This window comes from Cibotium barometz, chromosome 6 (assembly GCF_041138505.1).
Source record: "Cibotium barometz isolate CiBa-2024 chromosome 6, ASM4113850v1, whole genome shotgun sequence".
Lineage (NCBI taxonomy): Eukaryota > Viridiplantae > Streptophyta > Polypodiopsida > Cyatheales > Cibotiaceae > Cibotium > Cibotium barometz.
This window is the reverse complement of record NC_141051.1, coordinates 46,127,141-46,148,762: the sequence shown is the minus strand read 5'-3', so window position 1 is coordinate 46,148,762 and position 21,622 is coordinate 46,127,141.

Sequence of the window (21,622 nt, the reverse complement as noted above, 5' to 3'; positions counted from 1 at the left end):
TCCAAGGTGGGTGCCCAATTAGTTATTAGGTGTGGATGCCCAAGCGCATAACTCTCTTGTATATAAGTGAATTTTCCTAATGATAAAGGGACATTCTCGTGAGTGTTGATTGTGAGTGTGCTCTAACTCTCTACCCTATCTTGTTACCCTTTTGTTGGTAGTACTTGTGTCCTAGTGAGAGTGTGTGTGTGTGTGAGAGAGAGAGAGAGAGGGAGAGAGAGAGAGAGAGAGAGAGGGGGAGGTAGGGAGAGAGAGAGAGAGAGAGAGTCACTAAAGGATGGCAACACCACCTAAAAGATCCTTGTTCACCCTCACACTTGTGTTGTACGCCTAAGTGAGAATTAATAACTTGTTCCAATCATTATACATCCCTCATAATTATGCCTAATGATGTAGTCAAGGTATGATCGAGCTAAGTGTGAAAGAGTGGATAACCACCCAATGTGTGCTTAGACTAGCCTCAAAAAGGTTAGACAATAAGTGGGCGCCTCTCGGGGGATTCACCTAAAGATATGTAAGTATATCATGTGAGTTCAAATGAAGGGGTTTTTTAATGCAAAATTTTTAACATTTACAGAAGGGGTTTGTTAATCAACTTTAAAAAAAAAACATAAGTCCATAAAGAAAAATGGGTCATTTTATTCATTTAAAATTCACACGTAAGGGGTTTTTTAAATACCCCTTAAATGCACGTGTTACATGGGATTTCTTTTAGTAGTGCACCCTCCGAGGTGGATGACAATTAGTTATTATTTGTGGATGCCCTTTCTCTAATGAGAAAGGGACATTCTCGTGAGTGTTGATTAAGAGTGTGCTCTTACTCTCTACCCTGTCTTCTTACCCTTTTGGTAGTACTTGTGTCCTAGTGAGAGAGAGACAGAGAGAGAGAGTGTGTGTGTGTGTGTGTGTGTGAGAGAGAGAGAGAGGGCTATTGCCTTTGCATGGTGGAGGATGGTCTTGCATCATGACATAGAAGCAAGTACAAAAACACTAAACTCAATGCCTGTTAGTACTAGGCTCAGCAGAGTCAGTAGTAGGAGGTAGGGGTGACAGCAACAGGAGAGGAAGGTCTTCTCAAAGCGCTAGCTAGAATTTTTTGTTGTTGCCTCTTCTACGAGATGGTTGCCTCTTCTACGAGAATTCTTTGTGGTTGCCTCTTCTACGAGATGGCAGATAAGCAACCAGGTTTCCAAAAGCTAAGCTCTCTTCAATTGGTTACCTTTGAGCTAGTGAGTACGGTAGGTTTAGGCTTTCCCCTAGCACCGCACTGGGGAGAACGGTTGCTTTTTCCTTGGTTGGTGAGCACGATTGCTTTTTCCCGAACATTTGAGTGAATTATTGTGTAGGGCTTGTTTTCATTGGCCACATGGTGAAAGACCCATGTGAAGAGCAAATCTGGTGTGCTCGTGGATAGATTGGGTTGATTGTAGATGTTTTGAAGTGTTTTGATTTGATTTGAGGTGTTTTTGGGTTGATTTATAGAAATAAATAGAGTTTTGATTGATGTTTTTACACATGGAATGGTCCTTTGTGAAAAAGGATTAGGGTTGTTGTGGATTTGGTTGCTTTTCTCAGTTAGGGTGCCTTTGGATAGGATTAACATGCATTTTCCTTCTTGGCTTTAAGAGTTAGTTTTGAGAGTTAGCTTACTTCTAATTTTAGCTAGTAATAGTATGAAATTGATAAGTTGGTATTATTTAGCATTAAGTGTCAAATATTTATTTTGGGGGTTAGTTAGAATCAAAGGGAGTTAGTATTGAATTAGCAACGAGAGTTCCCAACGCCTGTCGGGTGCAGGCATTGGGAGTTAGAATTTAATATTTATTTTGGGGGTTGGCTAGAATCAAAGGGAGTTAGTATTGAATTAGCAACGAGAGTTCCCAACGCCTGTCGGCGGGTGCAAGCATTGGGAGTTAGAATTTAATAGCTAGTAGTAGTTAGGATAAATATTAGCTAGTTAATTAGGTGGCTAATGGTCATTAGTTTAGTTAGGTTTGGGGTATTGTGTATCTAGTTTAGTTAGGTATAGGTTGTTGTGTGGCTAAAGATAGTAAAATCTAGATTCAAAAGGAACCCATGTCAGAGTGGAAAAAGGATGTGGAGGCAAGTCAATGAGTGCTTTCTGGAGATTTTCTTAATGGTGGATGGTGTGCTGCATACAAGCGGTGAGAGAGGTATCCATTGTTACAAACATTGGGACAACACTAATATCCTCTAGAGCATGCCTTCGTTGTCTTAACCATGCATTCACAAGATCATGATGTGGTCACAACACACAAGGGAACAAAAATATCTCTTTTGAATGACACAATTTAGCAGCTTTGGAATTCTTTTCCTTGGCAAATGGTTATGTAGTTGTAGCACAACCACCTTCAAAATATATATGAATCTCTCAATGATGTGAGAGAGACTGTCCTTATAATAGTTGTAATCTTTGAACTATCCCAACACACCTAGCACCTTTCTTCATAAACAAATCTTGAAATTTTAATGATAAGAGACACGAGCAGCAACTTCACAACACATGTGAGAGGATCCTGGGTTGCTTCTCTAGTTTGTTTCTTCAAGATGTATGTGGAACTCTCAAATATGAGAGAGAGATTCACTCAAGAACATTGTAATCTACATGGTCACACCCAAGGTTTTTTCAAATACACACAAGAAACCTTTTTTAGGCCACTGGTCCCTTCCTTCAATATGTATGAATCTCTCTCAAGTAAGGAGTGGTATGCGATCATGCTACCACTCTTTTATCCCCTTGCTTCCCATCCATGCTGCATGCAATTGCCTATCCTCCATTGATTTGGTCGATTGTAATGTTCCCATAAGTCCAATGATTTCCACCACCCCTTCTTGCACGATTCTCTAAACTTTCTCATGCGCCGACTCTGCCTCCCAACCGTCCACTACTTTTATCATTTCCTTTTCAAAAACTTATTGCCAATTCTTTTAGCTTAAGCACTTCTTTAATTTTTTTTTTCCATATGGCCCATATACTAGACGCCTTGTCCATGTCCTCCTATATGTAGAGGGAAAAAATGGCCACCAAAGGGTTGCTATCTTGCCTTGATGACATAAGTTCCCTTCACAATGAGAACCCTCAACACATAATTAGCTACCAATATATGAGTCACCATTAGCATTAGCATATCACCACCCCATGATATCAACATCATTATGTTACTCGTGTGCATTGGATTATTGCAAGCCAACCTCTCCCGAGAGATATTGGTCAAAAAATACCACCTTGTTTTTCTCATATCCCTAATAATGCAGTCACATCATGCTATATGTACAAAAATGATGATAACATAGGAACGAGTCACATCATGTTATATGTACAAAAATGATGATAACACAACAACACAAAATATATCCAAGCTAAAACCTTTCAGCAAAACTGGCTAAGACATGACATTAAGTATACTCTAAGACTTCCTAAATTCAATCCCAATATTATTTTATGCATTTTGGGTTCTCAAAATCCACTTAACACAATCTACCTTTCCACAGCAGTGCACAACGTGTTTGCTTGCCCTCAAACACTGATTTAGGTTGTGTTGGTCTAAAAGCCTCTTGAAGGAGTTTTATGAAGACCTTGCTTTGGAGTTTGCCTACTGAGGTGACTTTCTAAAGTGGCGTTACCTTGAGAATGGACACGAAGCGGAATTTTTTTGAGTGATCTTTGGAGCAAGCTTTTTTTTGAGAGCACTCCTTCTTTAAACCCTCTATTTCCCATTCCCTCTCTGAAAAGATACAGGGGGGAAGAGAGCTTGAGCTCTTGCAAGCACACACACACACTCACAAAACCCTAATAGAGAACACACAAGGTGAGAGGCTGAAATCTTCTTCTTCTCTACACAACACTCAACACACCATTTACAAGATAAGAGTACACATAATATGAAAGGTACTCAACCAATACATACATGGGTTCTCTATAGTGTGAACCCGACTAAATGAGCTGGCGCTATAACTATGCCAGTCTCTAGAATGGCTGTCACACAGCCTGTCATCCCACTGGCCGCATATCACCCAAGATCTCACCAACCATGCCAGTGGTGTAAGTGTGGGGCCTATCCCCCAGGCGGGTCATCAGTGGCCACCGCCTCACTAGATGAGCTCGATATCTCAACACCCCCCCTCGAGCTCAACTCCATCTCATGTACACCAAGCGAAGCCCTGAATCTGCGGAGCTTCTCTGTACCCAATGCTTTGGTGAAGATGTCAGCTACCTGATCCTCTGTGCTGACATAAACAAGGTCAAGGTCTCCTGCCAAGACCTTCTCTCTGACGAAGTGGTAGTGGACCTCTATGTGCTTCGTACGAGCATGAAAGACTGGGTTCCTGGCCAACTGTATACTGTTAATGTTGTCACAGAAAATGACAACTTGTCTATCCATTGATAGACCCAAATCTGCAAGTAGCTTTCTCAACCAAGCTACCTCACATGCTGCCATAGCAGCTCCTCTGTACTCGGCCTCTGTACTGGATAGAGCAACCGTAGGTTGCTTCTTGCTGCTCCAAGTCACAGCAGCACTCCCCAAAGAAATTATGAATCCACTGGTAGATCTTCTATCTAAGATATTACTAGCCCAATCAGCATCTGTGTACCCATGTACACATATCTCTGTCCCAGTCTCATAGAATAGTCCACAATGCAAAGTAGACTTCACATACCTCAGTATGCGTCTCAGTGCATCCAAATGCGGTTTCCGTGGAACCTGCATAAACTGACTCACCAACCCAACAGCATAGCTCAAATCTGGTCTGGTGATCGTCATGTAGATCAAACTTCCTACTATGCTCCTGTACATAGTAGGATCCTCCAAGATCTCTCCTGAATTTGCACTCAACTTACCATTCTGATCCAATGGCACAGAAATAGGCTTACAGCCTGTCATACCATACTTGGACAACATGTCCAAGCCATACTGTCTCTGCAGTAATCCAATACCATGTGGTGACCTAATCACCTCAATGCCCAAGAAATATCTGAGCTCCCCTAGATCCTTCATCTCAAACTTCTGTCTTAGCAAGATCTTTACATCAAAGATCTCTGCATCATGGTCCCCCGTAATGATCAAGTCATCTACATAGATGACAACAAGCACAACTCCTCTATCACCATGTCTCACATACAATGAGAAATCTGCATTGGCTACATGAAAGCCAATAGTGACAAGATATTCAGAAATCTTGTCAGACCATGCTCTTGGTGATTGCTTTAAGCCATACAAGGCTTTCTTCAACCTGCAAACATGCTCGGGGTGACCCTCATCCTCATAACCAGGTGGCTACAACATATACACCTCTTATTGCAAATCCCCATGAAAGAATGCATTCTTTACATCCATCTGATGTAAAGACCATTGCTTTGACGCAGCCACTGCTATCACAACTCTCACCGTTGCCATCTTTGCAACTGGGCTGAAAGTTTCCTCGTAATCAATGCCATATGTCTGCGCATATCCTTTGGCTACCAATCTAGCCTTGTGCCTGTTTATGCTTCCATCACTGTTATGTTTAACTTTGTACACCCACTTGCATCCAATGGCTTTCTTGCCTTCACGCAATTGCACTAAATCCCAAGTCTCATTTCCATATAGTGCATCCATCTCCTCATCCATAGCTTTCTCCCAACACATATTTCCAACAGCCTCATCAATGCATGTGGGCTCAACAACCTGCACAACCTTTGCCATATATGCATAGTGATGTGCCACATAACCATCATAGGTAAATCTCTGCACAGGATTTCTCACTCTCCCAGATCTTCGCAGCTTTTCATTCATGGCTTCCATAGCCTTCTTTACACCAGGTGTTCTCATAGCTGGGATCCCAAGCTCCTTATGAAGGCTCATATCTGAGCCACTAGACTCTCCATCAACATGAGAATGCCCTGCAGAAATGTCAGGCATACCAAGGGGCTCAACTACTTTCTCTTTTCCTTTACGTGATGTAGTAATCACATTTGCAGGACTGGTATTATGACGCAGCCTGCCACTCCATGGTCTATCAACAGACCCACTAGATGAGGACTCTCCTGGTCCACTCAAAGACTATGATTGCTGACCTGCATTCTGTGCAACCACACTTCCACTCACATCAGCCCCAACAGGTTCTTTTTCAGCAACATACCAGCTGCTCATCTCATCAAACACAACATCCCTGCTTACCCTCAGCTCACGTGTAGCAGGGTTATAACACTTGTATCCCTTTTGCTCAAGGGAATATCCAATAAACACACATTTTTCAACTTTCGGGTCCAGCTTAGTTCTCAGCTCATCTGGCACATGCACATATGCAATGCATCCAAAGACTTTCAGATGAGACAAATCTGGTTTTCTTCCAGTAAACCTCTCCTCTGGAGTTACATCATGTATGGCTGCAGTTGGAGTCCTGTTCATGATGTATACTGCTGTAGAAACAGCCTCAGCCCAATAGCAATGCGGCATATTCTTCTCTTCCATCAATGCTCGCGCAATCTCAGCAATGTGTCTGTTTTTCTGCTCAGCAACTCCATTTTGCTGCGGAGTGTATCTGCATGTGAACTGTCTCCGAATACCATTCTTCTTCAAAAATTCAGAGAACTCATTGGAGAAGTATTCTCCCCCTCCATCTGACCTTAGGCACTTGACATATTTTCCTGTTTGCTTTTCAACCAAAACTCTGAAATTCTGAAAGTGAGTGAACACCTCACTCCTCTTTCATGAAATATACCCACACTTTCCTTGTGTGGTCATCAATGAAAGTCACATAATACCTGCAGCCTCCCATAGATATGGTCTTCGTAGGACCCCATACATCTGAATGCACAACATCTAGTGCATTTCTGCTCACATATCTGTTACGTGGAAACACATGCTTTGTTTGCTTCCCAAATTGGCATGCTTCACAGATTTTATGCATACCTTCCACTTTAAATTTTGGCAGCCCTGTCACAATTCCTTTTGTCTGCATAGACTTCAATCTCTGCACATTCACATGTCCAATTCTTTTATGCCATATGTCTGTGTCAGCAACAATTCCTGAACCATTTGCAAACATCGCAACACTCATCTCAGGCATGTCTACATCCAACGTAAACATTCTGCCCACTCTGTTGCCTTTTGCAACCAACCTGCACTTGTCTTTAAAATCTTCAACATAACATCCATCAGGGTTAAACCGAACCTACAAACCCTCCTCAATCATCTGGCCAACTGAAACCAGATTCTTTGTTATGTTTGGTACATGAAGTACATCTGCAAGGTACTTCACTTTGCCATCCTGCATAGACAATGTCACATCTCCAACGTGGGCAATTGGATGAGCAGTGTCATCCCTTGTTTCCACAAAACCTGGTCTTTCCGGGTTTTTCATCTCCTTGAATCACTCTCCATGACTCGTCATGTGGTTCGAAGCGCCTGAATCCACATACCATACATTATCTTTTTGTGCTGCATCAACATTTTCAGACATGGCATTCACAACATGCTGCATAACAAACAACCTTTCATTATCCTCATTATTTCTGCTTGAGGATGCATAGTTGTTTTGCTGCACTTTCCCATTTTGCATGTCAGCCTGCTTCTTATAACATTCTGACTGCACATGTCCAGGCTTACCACAATAATAGCATTCACGTGCATCATTATATTGCCTTTGCCAATTTCCACGGCCTCTTTGACTCCCCCTGCCTCTAAATTTGCCTCTTCCACTTGCGTGTTGTTGTTGCTGTTGATTCTGGGACTGTTGTTGTTGCTGCTACTGCTGGCCATAATTCTGATTACCTATTCGGCCACCTCCTTGACCGCGTCCACGGCCTCCTCTACCTCGTCCTCTTCCTGAACTCGTGTAGAAGGCCAGTTGCTCTGAACTGTTTTTGCTTTGTGAAGACCGTTGGTTTTCACCCAAGTTCTTCTCTTCGATAATCAGCATAGACACCAAATCTGTAAAGTTGGGAATGTTTTCCCAAGTCTGAATAGACGTCTTGAACGCCTTGTATTGTGGCCCGAGACCACGTAGACAGACTTCCACCTTGTCATCATCATCTACTGACACACCAATAGATGCAAGGGATTCCACAATACCCTTTATCTTCAATGCATAGTCATTCACAGACATGCTCTTTTTCTCCACGGTATGAAGTTCATTCTTCATTTGTATCTTACGTGCCTTGGTATTTGTTTCATAGAGCTTTACCAAGGTGTCCCACGCCTCCTTGGGGGACTTGGCATCCTGAATGTGCCCAATCATGGTGTCATGTATACTAATGGATAGCCAATACATAACCTTCCTGGCTCCTTGGTTCCAGTCTTGAAACTCTTTCACATCTGCAGTTAGTCCGGTATCTCTGGTGCCTCTTCATGCTCACCTTCTATGTAGTCCCAATAGCCTTTTCCCATCAAGAAATTCGTCAACCTCAACCTCCAAGCATGGAAGTTATTCTTATCCAGCTTCTCAGCCACAATCTGTGTTATGCCATCATTAGACATCTTGCCAAACACACAATTTTACTAGAAACTGCACTCTGGTTTTTTTTTTTTTTGCACAACTGCTGTATTTTCTGCACAACGGTACTGCAGTCCACTCAAATGTCACAACCAGTGACCTCAATGTGCATACATACACCCAATGGCAACTGTAGACCTCTTTGCAGCTCCCACAGTGTCTGCACGGCCAATCTGTCTTCCTGCAGTACTTAAAACAAAGTTCTGCAGAGAATCGATGACTAAGTCAATATTAGGTAATTTGGAAAAAATCTCACATTTTGGGAATCAATTACTCCATATAGTTTTGGACATATCTTAAAAATACTAACTCCAAATTTGTCGGAGATCATAGATTTAGATTCTACTCTTCAAGATCTTTCCGATGATATGTCACATGAGGGGGTTTTGACAAACTTTTGGACAAGTTCACCATGCTCCCATTTTTCAAATGGGAATGGGATTTTTCCCAAATTATCTAATATGGTGTTGACTTACCCACAGTGCTCGAAATCGCCTACTTTCTGAAAAACGGAGGTCCAGACGCGCCCGAAACGCGTTTTTGGCCCAAAAAATTCTATCCGATAGGACAATATAGTTACCCTATAGCTTTACTCCCACGAAGAAAGCTCCTCAATTAGAGATCGTTGCCGGTGCCTCCCGTAGAGCTCCCGACAAGGGTGTAGTCACCAACACAAATAGGGAAGAGTAGTTGAAGCTCTTACCCTCGTACCGCTTCCTGTGGTTCCCTTGCTTGCAGCTCAGCCCTTAGCACGAACCAGGCTCTGATACCATGAAAAGATACAGGGGGGAAGAGAGCTTGAGCTCTTGCAAGCACACACACACATTCACAAAACCCTAATAGAGAACACACAAGGTGAGAGGCTGAAATCTTCTTCTTCTCTACACAACACTCAACACCATATACAAGATAAGAGTACACATAATATGAAAGGTACTCAACCAATACATACACGGGTTCTCTATAGTGTGAACCCGACTAAATGAGCTGGCGCTATAATTATGCCAGTCTCTAGAATTGCTGTCACACAGCCTATCATCCCACTGGCCGCATATCACCCAAGATCTTACCAACCATGCCAGTGGTGTAAGTGTGGGGCCTATCCCCCAGGCGGGTCATCAGTGGCCAACGCCTCACTAGATGAGCTCGATATCTCAACACTCTCTCCCTTCTCCCTTCTCCCTCCTCCCCCCTCCTCCCAACCCAACCTAGCCCCAAAAGTCAATATTAGATAATTTGGAAAAATCTAATATTTTGGGAATCAAGTTTTTTACATAGTTTTGGACATATCTTGAACATACCAACTCTGAATTTGTCAGAGATTGTAGATTTTAATTATGCTCTTCAAGATCTTTCAAACGATATGTCACATGAGGAGGTTTTAACAAAAGCTTGAATAGGTTAACCCATGATCCCTTCTCTCAAATGGGAATGGGACTTTTTCCAAATTATCTAATATGGTGTTCCAACCCTTACTCTCACCTTACTCCATGCTCCCCCCCCCCCCTCTCTCTCTCTCTCTCTCTCTCTCTCTCTCTCTCTCTCTCTCTCCTTTTCCTATCTTGGGCGTCCTTTAAGTAGAAGTTGTGTTCATTATCTACTCATGTTAATTTTTTGAACAAATGAGCTCATTCTTTCTCTCTACACCTTCATCTTAACTAAGATTCTAGAGATGACATGTTTGATTATTGTCACGCTGCTAGAGCTCCCAAGGGATCACAAGCCATATCTTATGTTATCAGGTGAGTGTAAGGGAGGGGGTTATTTGAAGGGAGGGATTAAGCTTATAAGTTAGGGGGTGAGGGGGATTTATGGTGGTGGGGGGGGACAAGGGAGCAGGGGAGAATGAAAGTAGGGGTTTCATTTCTTCTTGTAGTTTACAATATGTGATCTAGTGGTGTAGTTTGAAAGCTAGATTAGTTTACTAATCTTTTAAGCTAACCACACATAGAACAATTTTTGGAGAGTACATGTAGGTCTTTGGTCTTCTAGCACTTACACCCATGCTACTTACATGGGCTGCAACTCGTCACATTAGGGGAAATTTGGACTCAAATTGGACCCTTTAAGGATTGCTACATATCCTCTCTGCAAAAATGGGCTCATGGTGAACTTTTTGCAAATGAACTCATAAGTGAGGGAAGTTTGGACATTTGGAATCTACTCTTCGACACCTTCCCAACGATATATAGCATGATGGAAAATTTTGCATATTCAAGAAGTCCCCAAATTTGGGAATTTCTTGAATATGTAAAATTTCCCATCTTGCTATATATCATTGGAAAGGTCTCGAAGAGTAGATTCCAAACGTCTAAACTCTAGGGACTTCTTGAATATGCAAAATTTTCCATCATGCTATATATCATTGAAAAGGTCTCGAAGAGTAGATTCCAAATATCCAAACTCCGCTCACTTATGAGTTGATTTGCAAAAGCTACACCATGAGCCCATTTTTGTGCAGAGAGAATATGTAGCAATCCTTAAAGGGCCCAATTTGAGTCTAATTTTTCCTTAATACATGTATAATATTAATATCTACTATTTGATTTTTAAACCTTAAATAGGGGATACTTTAATTTCATAATGGGGACTCATATGCTTAGAAAGGGGTATATTTTATTTTTTAGAGAAACTTAAATAGGGTTTTTTTTAATGAGTTTCATGCACGTAGGTGACGTTCATGCACGTAGGTGACGTTCCCCTTCTATAGAAAATGAATTCCCCAGCTAGAGCTTGACACAGTGGTTAGGGATTTGAGATCAAAGATAAAGTGAGAGCCACTGTGGGATGCTAGGGGAATGTAAAAAGAAGCATGAAGCACAAGAGATAATGAGAGAGGTGGACGGATAAGAGTATAGTAATATGAGAGGGGGAGCATAGGAGGAGGCAAGGATGAGAGAGAGAGAGAGAGCTCTTTATTCCAAAAGATATATGAGTGTAGAGGATATGCATTAAAAAGTAGTGTGAGGACTCTTTATTCCAAAGGTTGTATCAATGTGTGTGTGTGTGTGTATCTTTATTCCAAAATTTGTATCAATGTGTGTGTGTGTGTGTATAGAGAGAGAGAGAGAGGGAGAGAGAGGGTTCACTCTTTGTAGAGAACATACATTAAAAAAGTAACACATGACCTCTTTATTTCAAAGATTGTATTATTATGTAAAACATGCATAAAGAGGTGTGTATAAAAAATTATAAAACATACAAAGAATATGCAAATTAATTATTATCATTTTTACCACCCATCTATATATTTCTTTAAAAACGTCAGTTAATGTCATTCCTTTATACACATGAAGCAAATTGTATAATGACCTTGTCATTTGTATCATCCTTGATATTTCTTCTATCACTCTTTCCATTTGTACCATCCTTGATATTTCAAAGGTTGTATCATTATACAAAACATGGATGAAAGTTGTCCTCCAAATATAATTGTTAAAATTTAAAAAAAATACAAAATTAATAATTGTTCTTTCTATCCACCCAACTATATATTGGTTGTAGTTCAACCAATTAGTTCTTTATATGAAGCAAATTATATAATGTCCTTGTAACTTGTATTGTTGTTTTAAAAAATCTTATAGTACTTTCTCTCTCTCTCTCTCTCTCTCTCTCTCTCTCTCTCTCTCTCTCTCTCTAGTTCCAAGTAATTTGATACAAATGGGTATTCTTTAAATATTATTACAATTTAGACATGGACCTGGCATTATAATGGACATACGAAAGACCTATATTAGGTGTAAACATTGTTTGACCTATGGCCAGCAGACAATATTCTTATAAGGTCTTCCTTTTTTTGCACTGGGGTTGGTGTATGAACATATTGTTATGGTGGTAATCTTAGACAAAGATTTAAAGGTACATGAAAACATTGTTCAACCTATGGGGGGCAAGACAATATCCTTATAAAGTCTTCCTTTTTGAGATGGGGCTAATGTATTAACATATTATTGTGGCAGCCTTTGACACCCCACTCTTGTACCTTGATGTTTATCACCGCCTAGCATCTTTCTCTCCCTGTGTTAACAATCTAAGGTGCTAGTTGTTAGAGTGTTGCACATAATGAGAGAGATTAAATTCAAGAGGCTAAAATTTTTGATAATCCATGATTAAGAGATGTGGACACCAATGAGAACCCTTAAAACCAAATGTATTGTATCTGTTTTCAACAATATAATGAGAGGCTTCTAATATAGATAGCCTCTAGCCAAGAATCTTTGATATGTGGCATCCTTATCCCTTTTCCAATATAGTAGGCTACCTATGTGCTTATCCTTCCAACTTTAGACAATTGATATTAACCATAAATATAATTCCATGCCTCCCTTCTAATTATATTAATATGTGACTCCATATTTTCTAACACTCCCCATTGTATGTCACATTCCATGATTCTGGACAGACTTCATTGATCTCACACCAATTCTTTAACACTCCCCCTTGGTGTTATATTCACACACTCCCCCATGCTTACAAGAACTATATCAGTAATTGATGCAAAAAATTTGAATATGTTACACATGATGATGGCATCCAATATAGATGCCACTAGACTTACAAAATCATAACATACGCTAGTCCAATCACCGTTTAGACTCTTCCTCTCCCATATAGAAGGAGGGATGTGGAGATAACACCAAGGCTACATGTGTGATTAACTCCTTTTGTGTATATTAACTATGCATACAAACTTGTAGCATTTTTTGAATGTCAAACTACACTTGGGGTTTGATGGGAGTTGCAACTTTAAGGAAATTTCTATGACACACGGTGAGTATTAATAAACATGTAAACATGGCTTAAGTTTGTGTCCATGCCCATGTGAATAGTTCTTAGTAATGTGCTTTTACATGTGTGTGAATGCATGTAAACATGGCTTATTTATACACAATGTGTATTAATAAGTATGTCAACATGGCCTAAGTTTATGTGCGTCCTCATGTGAATAGTGTCTAGTGGTATGCTTTTACATGTGTGTGAACACAAATATTTATCCTTTTAAAAACTCTTTTTAAAAAAACATAGCATAAGCATCCTTTGAAAAGAAGACTCAAAGTTTATGAAAGATGTGTGGTCACCATCACTCCACACCCTAATCCTTACCTTTTCTACATTTCTCAGAACTTACGTCTACCTTTCTATACATATGTCTCTCTTACTCCAACATATTTGTGTTGCACTCTCCCTCTCTCTAACCCCTACTGAGATGATCGGGTAGTTGTAAAACCAACTAATGTTTCCCCCTCTCTTTATCTTCTCTCGTGATACCTTCAACATTGCTGAGACCTAATGTAAAGTTTCCTCCCCTTCCTATTGAACCATTCCTTTCCCATCATCGTTGGGCGTACTTCTCTCCTTCTCCATAAGGGTGAAGGTTGCATGCTCCACATGTGTTTATGAGATGTTGGGGTTGAGTTTTTCTTTATGTGGTCTTATAGCTCTTCTTCTTTGCATGTGTTTATGAGCTATTGGTGTTTGAGTTTTTCTTTTAGTGGTCTTAAAGCTCTTCTTCTCCCCCCTTACTATGGTAGTCTAAGTGCCATGTAGTTCTTCTTCTCCCTTCTTTTTCTTTTATTCTTATAGGTATTCTTCTCCTTTACTATGGTACTCTAAGTGCCACATAGCTCTTCTTCTCCCTTCTCTTTCTATGAGTCTTTATATCTCTTCTTCTCCCTTGTGTTTACGATAGTCTAAGTGCCACTTAGATGTGCTACTCCATAATAATGTGCTTACTTCTCACTTAGAAAGCTTTTGACCCTTCAAATACGAGCTAATTTCCTCTTGACTATATTTCATGCTTCCTCTCTTCTCTCGCATTAGGAAGTGAATGGGGTCTTCTTGGGCCCTTTAATTTGCCCAAGCCTAATCAAGGTGATTAAGGAATAGCCAAATGGGGGGTTGCCATGTGGACTGAAATGTTGGGTTTGTAAGAGAGGTGTAAGAGTGGTCAAAGGGTGCACTTTTTCCCCCAAAAAGGGAGGGAGGCAATTTTACAATTTTCGGACCTCCATAACTTCTACATACAAGCTCCGATTTGAGCGGAGATTATAGATCCGTGATCTACGCATCAAGAGCTTTCCATAGATATGTTACATGATATGGTTTTGTCCGCTAGATTTTAAATTCCATTTTCCCTCCAAAATTCAAATTTGAATAAAGTAGCCGTTTTGAAGCTTCTAATTAAAAAACGTTTCTTCTTAAGAGAAAAGCTTTGACTCCTTAAACTGCCAAATAAAAGGGCCCAAGAAGCCTTCCATTGAGGTCCTAATGGGTAGTAACACAGTTGTTATTGCCTCTTTGCAGCCCATCAATCATTGCCACCTCTTTGCAACATAGTAGCTTTTGCAAAGGTCCTCTTACTACTTCCTCATTCATTCTAGCCCTTGATACATGCTTACTTGCCACTTTTCAAAACCCTTTGAGATTAGAGTGTCTTTTCATGTTTTCTACCTCTTGTAAAGATAGTATCCCCTTGCTTTTTGCAAGTGATTCATTTTTAATCTCAATTGAGTGTAGATCTTAATTCACATGATGATACATCCTCACCCACTATTTCTTGTAAATATGGATTTGTCTTGCTAAAATTTTTGTATCATGAGTCAAAAAAAGTGCTTTAATGCATTGATCATTGAATGTCCTTAAATGGTTTGAAAATGGAAAGTTGCTTAACCCAACTAGCACTATAACAAGCTAGGCCTAAACTGAGGCAGCACTAATGACTCTGAACTTGAATATTATTTTTTTTGAAGACATGTATCTTTTTTTTTCATATTGGAGCTTCCATCAGTGTGAGAATGTCAAAAGTAATGACGGGAAAAACATTAAAATCGTAGTGGTAAAGGTAGTCAAAGGATGTGTTGGAAGATTTAAATATATTATCATTGTATAGATAATTACAAATAAAAAAGATAATTTATATTATACCATATTTTTATTTCACGATCGTGATAGAAGGGCCTCTCTCAAGTACCCTAAGTTCAAGGGAAAGAGCAAGGAGGATCTATATGCCCACATCTTCACCTTCAAAACCACATTCCTTGCCACCACCAGAGATCCATTGCTACAAAAGACAAACAACTTTGGGTGGCAAGGCCACCAGCTAGTATGTACAATATGATCTACAGAACTTCTACAAATTTGAAGATTTGAAGAAACCCTTCTTGAAAAGATTTAGAAAAGACAAGACCATAATAGAAGTACTAGAAAAGATGCAAAGGCTAACTCAGAAGAAGAGGCCAATAGAGGACTATATGCAACTAAATTCCAAGCACTGCTAATGTGCCTAGATCAGCCCAATAGACTTGCTCCAGCCACACTAAATGAGTGGTTTGGGAGAGGACACTACAAGGGATCGGGCTCATACCCGCACTCCTAGCCGCTAAAAATGACTTGTGAAAAAAAGTAGCGGGCCCGTGTATCAGCGCGTGTATCATCGCGGCCAACAGACATGCGTGTAAAAGCGCGTGTATAGCACCTCTTAGATGCGCTTATACACGGGTGTGTAGCCACGTTCTTTTCACAGACGCGTTGATACATGCCGCTATACACACTTTTTTTTATTTAGACGCGCTTATACACGGCTGTATACCCGCGTTTTGTTCAGTTCAGATGTCTCAGACGCGTTGATACCTACGTCTATACACGCGTTTCTTTAATTTAGATGTGCTTATACACACGTAATTGTCAGTTTTGACGCATTAATACACGCGTATTTTACAGAGTATCCGCGTAGATACACGCGAGTTTTAGCAGTTCTAACGCGTTTATACACGCGAACAGAGAGCAAAAAAAAAATCCAGAGAGTGCTATTTGGTGCCTGAATACTGTTCCAGCATTCCAGCACCCAATAGCACTCTCTGGATTTTTTTTTTTGTGCATTAGACCATCCACGAAGAACATATGCACGAGGGAGATTAAGACAAGAACGACATGAATGCATACATTGTCAATACACGATTCAAGACAGACATGAATGTAATACTATCGATCAATCAATTCAATATTACTATCAAAATTTCATACATGTATACAAGGGAGTCCATATCTCAAAGTAGCCCATGGCTTCAGTTTACAAAAAAATATATACAATCACATCCTCAATATGGAATGTGATACTATAAGTCTGAGTACTACTCAGACAGATGATGACTCGGTGCTCCCTCCATACTCAGATGAGCTCACATCGGTCGGAATGTCCGATGAGTAGTGCTCACGTCCACCCTCTGCAGTGGCGGCCGGTGGATCATCAGCAGCTTGTGCCTGTTCAAGTAATATATAGTATATAAGTATATATATATGTAATTCAATAAACCAAAATCATTCGTTTAGAATTTTTAAGTACCTGTCGACCGTATGGTCTCATGGCCATCTCAAACTGCGCGTCCGTAATACGTCCCTCGGCTCTGAAGATGGCCCACGTGTCACGTTTGCTATGCCAGGGAGCATACGCAGTATCGTGGGTTGTGGGTTTCCTCCCCGTAACCCGTCGTTGTATCATAATCAACACAATTTGTAAGATTAAAACAATCATAGAATCAATGAATTAAGTAAACAATCAAATAAAGTGGCAAGATACTTACGAACTCTGCCTCCCATGACTCGACGTCGCCAGATCTGAAATGCGAAGATCCAATGGTCTCCATCTGGATCCGTTGTGCCTCCACATGGTGCCTGCTCTTCACGCCACCCTCTGCTCGTTTCTTTGCCTCCTTCCACTCGCGTTTGTACGCAGTGGCAGGTTTCTCGGCAGGATAGCCACCCGCAGCTACATTTAGCCGGTCATCGTACGCGAGTTTTTTAAGGTGAGATCTTTTATTACTTAAGATCTCCCTTATTCGCGTCCTTCCCCATACATCCGAGAATGTAGCATGTGGGGGATTGGGGTACCGACTATGTATAGCCTCTATCACCTCCCCAACTAATCGGCTATTTTGATCTTTAAATTTAATAAAACAATTTCTATATGAGTTTGATACTACCGCACGCATGTACTCCATTACCTCCCTCCCCCTCGCATCCATCACTATCCCGCCCCTATCCGTCACATCATAGCAGACCACTCTCTCCATCTCTCTCATCTCCTCATCTTCTGAACTATCTCCTCTAACTCTTCTCCCTCTATCTCCTCTCTCACCGCGTGCCCTACTACCTCCCCACCTCCCCCACCAAAGCACCTGCCGCATCCTCCACTCCCACTCTTCCTACTACTGCGGGTGGAGTCACGACTGGGGGATTGTCTACGTGACGGTGGCTGTGAGCCCTGACGTGACGGTGGCTCTGAGGGAGCACGTGATGGTGGCTGTGAGGGTGTACGTGAGTGTGTCTGGGACGAGGCATGTCTCCTCGGTGGACGTGGAAGAGGAGAAGCTGCATGCGGTCTCGTCGGACTCGGAGGAATAGACGGCACTGGAGTGCCTTGGATACTCGCAGTAGGGGTATAGACACCAGGCAGGGAAGGAGGGGGATGGGCATACATATACTCTGTAAGCTCAACCGGACCCGGATGGCGCCCAAAATGATTCAGCATCTCCATCAGCCAATTGCTGTACGCAAATGGATCGGATGAAGAACCTGGAATATCCATAAAGAACCTGCAACAAACATCTTCATGTACATCATGGGCTGTCTCTTGACTCACACAAATATCATCATTCAAGTCAGTTGTGTTGCCTGTAAATCATGAATTCTGAAACACAGTCTCGTGTATACACCCGTGCAGAAACGCGTGTATACACCCGTCACAAAACGCGTGTATACACCCGTCCAGAAACGCGTGTATATCCGCATGAACAGACTCTGCAGACAGATTACATGCGCTTTTACACGCGTTTCTACACGCGACCTGCGAAAAAAAGTTTTCAAAAGGACCGACCCCCGACAAAGACAAAGTGTCCTTATAAAAGGACCATTGTCGCCCCTGTCAGAATCATTCACCCAATCGTGTGCACAGAAGCAAAAGGACGGAGACAAACCCAAAAAGCAAAGAGCAAATAGCATAAACAAATCTGAGGAAAAAGACAAGGCACAGGACAAAGTGACTCACCTCTGAAAAAGTGAGTCTTCTCTGCTCCTTCTCTGCTCCCTCCTTCTCCCGTGTGTGCTCCTTTCTCTGCTCCCTCCTTGCTGTTGGAAGAGGCGAAAACAGGCGAAAACGCAAGCAGTGTTGATATGTTAGTTTAAAATCTATATTTGGGGAAGGCGGGCTATTTTTAGTTTAAACATACCGTCGCGTTTATAAACGCGTGTATATTCGCGTGTATGATATTTTAGCTCCGTTAATACACGCGTTTTGCAGAAATTACCCGCGTTAATACACGCGATTTTTAGGAAGTAACCGCGTGAATACACGCAAATTTTAGGAAATAGCCGCGTCAATACACGCGATTTTTGTACTTTCATTAAAAACATATTATGATTTTGTGTTTTCTGGTTTGTACACAGGATGTCATCAACCTCTTCCAGCAGTTCTGGGGAAGATGAGACAATGCGTCATCGTAATCGCGATGTGTGGTTGGTACAACGGATCAAATGTATGTGTAATCGATGTCAAGGATGCATTGTATGAGCACGTCGAATTACCTTGAATCACATCTCCATGTATGGAGAATGGAATCAAACAGGTTTAGAGGTGAGTAGATGTAAATTGATGGTATTCAAATGACTCGTGGTATCCAAATTAAATTAATAGAGTTGTAATATATAAACTCTAATTGAAGCAGGATGCAGTACCACACCCTAACATGGTACCCTACGCGCGACGAGAGCACGTAAAGCATCGACGAGATGATGCTGGAGCTTCGGGATCTATTGTCAGAGATGAGTGCGAAAGGGATGACAATAGCCCTGCACCCCACGAAGTTGTGGAAGAGGAGGTGCTTGATGATATGGTGCGGAATCTTTTTAAGGATGATCCCAAACGAGACAATGTTTCTATTTGGTTTCAAAAGCACCGCATACAGCGTGTGGCCAGTTGTGTTGGTGAATTACAACCTTCCACCATCAATGGCGATCAAGAAGGGACATCTTATGTTATCCCTTCTAATTCCAGGGAAACATAAAGTCAAGCATATGGATGTTTATCTTGAACCATTGAGATTGATGAGTTGGAGGAACTATGGAGTGGGCACCCACCTTGCAGGGTGCACTACTAAGAAACCCCATGTATCATGTGCGTTCAAGGAGTATTTAAAACACCCCTTACCTGTGAATTTTTCATGAATAAAATGACCCATTTTCCTTTATGGACTTATGGTTTTTTTTCCAAAATCGATTAAAAAATGCCATTTATAAATGTATTTCTATAAATTTATATTGAAATTTTGAATTAAGAAATCCCTTCATTTGAACTCACGTGATATACTTACTTATCTTTAGGTATATCCCCCGAGGTGCCCACTTATTGTCTAACCTTTTTGAGGCTAGTCTAAGCACACATTGGGTGGATATCCGCTCTTTCACTTAGCTCGATCATCCCTTGAGTACATCATTAAGCATAATTATGAGGCAAGTATAATGATTGGAACAAGTTATTAATTCTTGCTTAGGCATACAACACATGTAAGTGAGGGTGAACAAGAATCTTTTAGGTGGTGCTGCCATCCTTTAGTGACTCTACACTGCTTTTGCATGCTCTTAGCTCATATATTATGACCAATGCACACTTCCATAATCAGGATGTAAGCATGCTATACATGTAGGTATGTGCGTTATTGATGCATGTTGGTAGTCGTGTTAACCTTAAGTTAACAACACATTAAATTGTCAACACAGGGAGAGGAAGATGTTAGGCGATGACAAACATCAAGGTATACGAGTGGGCTGTTAAATGCTCTAAAAAAGAGGATTGACCATGCCTTGTCATTATCATGCAGCACTGTGGTTGAAAGGGTAATATAGAAACTCAAGCATGAGATCTTTATTATGGAGACAAGTAATTCTGCCATTAGAGGTGAAAGATATGAAGTCATTATTGCAAAACACACGAGATGAAGGTCTAGAGAGAGAGAAGGAGCTATTTTGTTAAAAAAAATACATGAGTAGATAATAAACACTACTATTTCTTGAAGCACATGCCCAAGTAATAGGATTTTCCTAAACTCCTTAATATGGGTTGCTAGCTAAGGCTTCTTTTTTGTCTTGTCTATTGTTGCTAGAAGACTGTATATAGCTATAAGATTATTTAAGGAGTGTTTTCTTTTGGGATAGTCAATGCTTAAGCGGTTTAACAATGTTTTAAAAAATTAACATTTCAAAAATGAATATTTCAATATTTTTAGATTTGGTTTTGAATTGCATTTACTAGCTTAATGATATGTTTTGATTAGTATTTATTGTATGCTAAGAATTTGTTTTTACAAATTTTAGATTTGGTGTAGATATGTTTAGATTAATATTGAATGTTGTGTAAGTTTAGGATGAATACACTACATTTGTTGTTACTACGTCATTCTACTGCTACTTTACACATTGAAGGCCAAAAAAAAAAAAAAAAAACTCTACACTGTTCCATTTTACAAGGCAACTAGAAAAAAATGAACATTGCCGCGAAAGCCCAACTAGCAGAAACGGACATTGCCGAGATGAACATTGACAACTATTTTTTTTTTTTAAATGAACATCGCCACCCCCCACTTCCAAGCCCAACCAACTAGCAGAAATGCATTAACATTGCCGCCCAAGCCCAACTGCCAAAAATGCTGTGAAAAGCTTTGACATTATGACAACCAAACTGGCCACCCCGCCTGCACGGTCACGGGCCCTCTAGCGCGCGCCGGACATGGCCCGTTAGTTCACAGCTTATAGGGCTGCTGAATCAGTGCTGATCCCTCCGTCTTCTTACCACCACCACCACCATTGCTGCTTTTCTAGCCCTGCATGTGGTATTTTTCGTAAGGAGCTCACAACAATGCTAATATGGGCGCCCTGATTCCTTCACTTCTAGGGAGAGACTTCTTCCTCTAGAAGTGAGCACGAAGTCCCAGCTCTAGAAGTGAAGGAACTAGGGCAGCCATATCAGTATGACATATACGCAATGCTATTTTTATTTAGATGAACACGCAGCTAGATCAGTTCAATGCCTCAAGCCTTGCATGCAGAGCACTCATGCTGAAGCGTAAATTAATTGAAG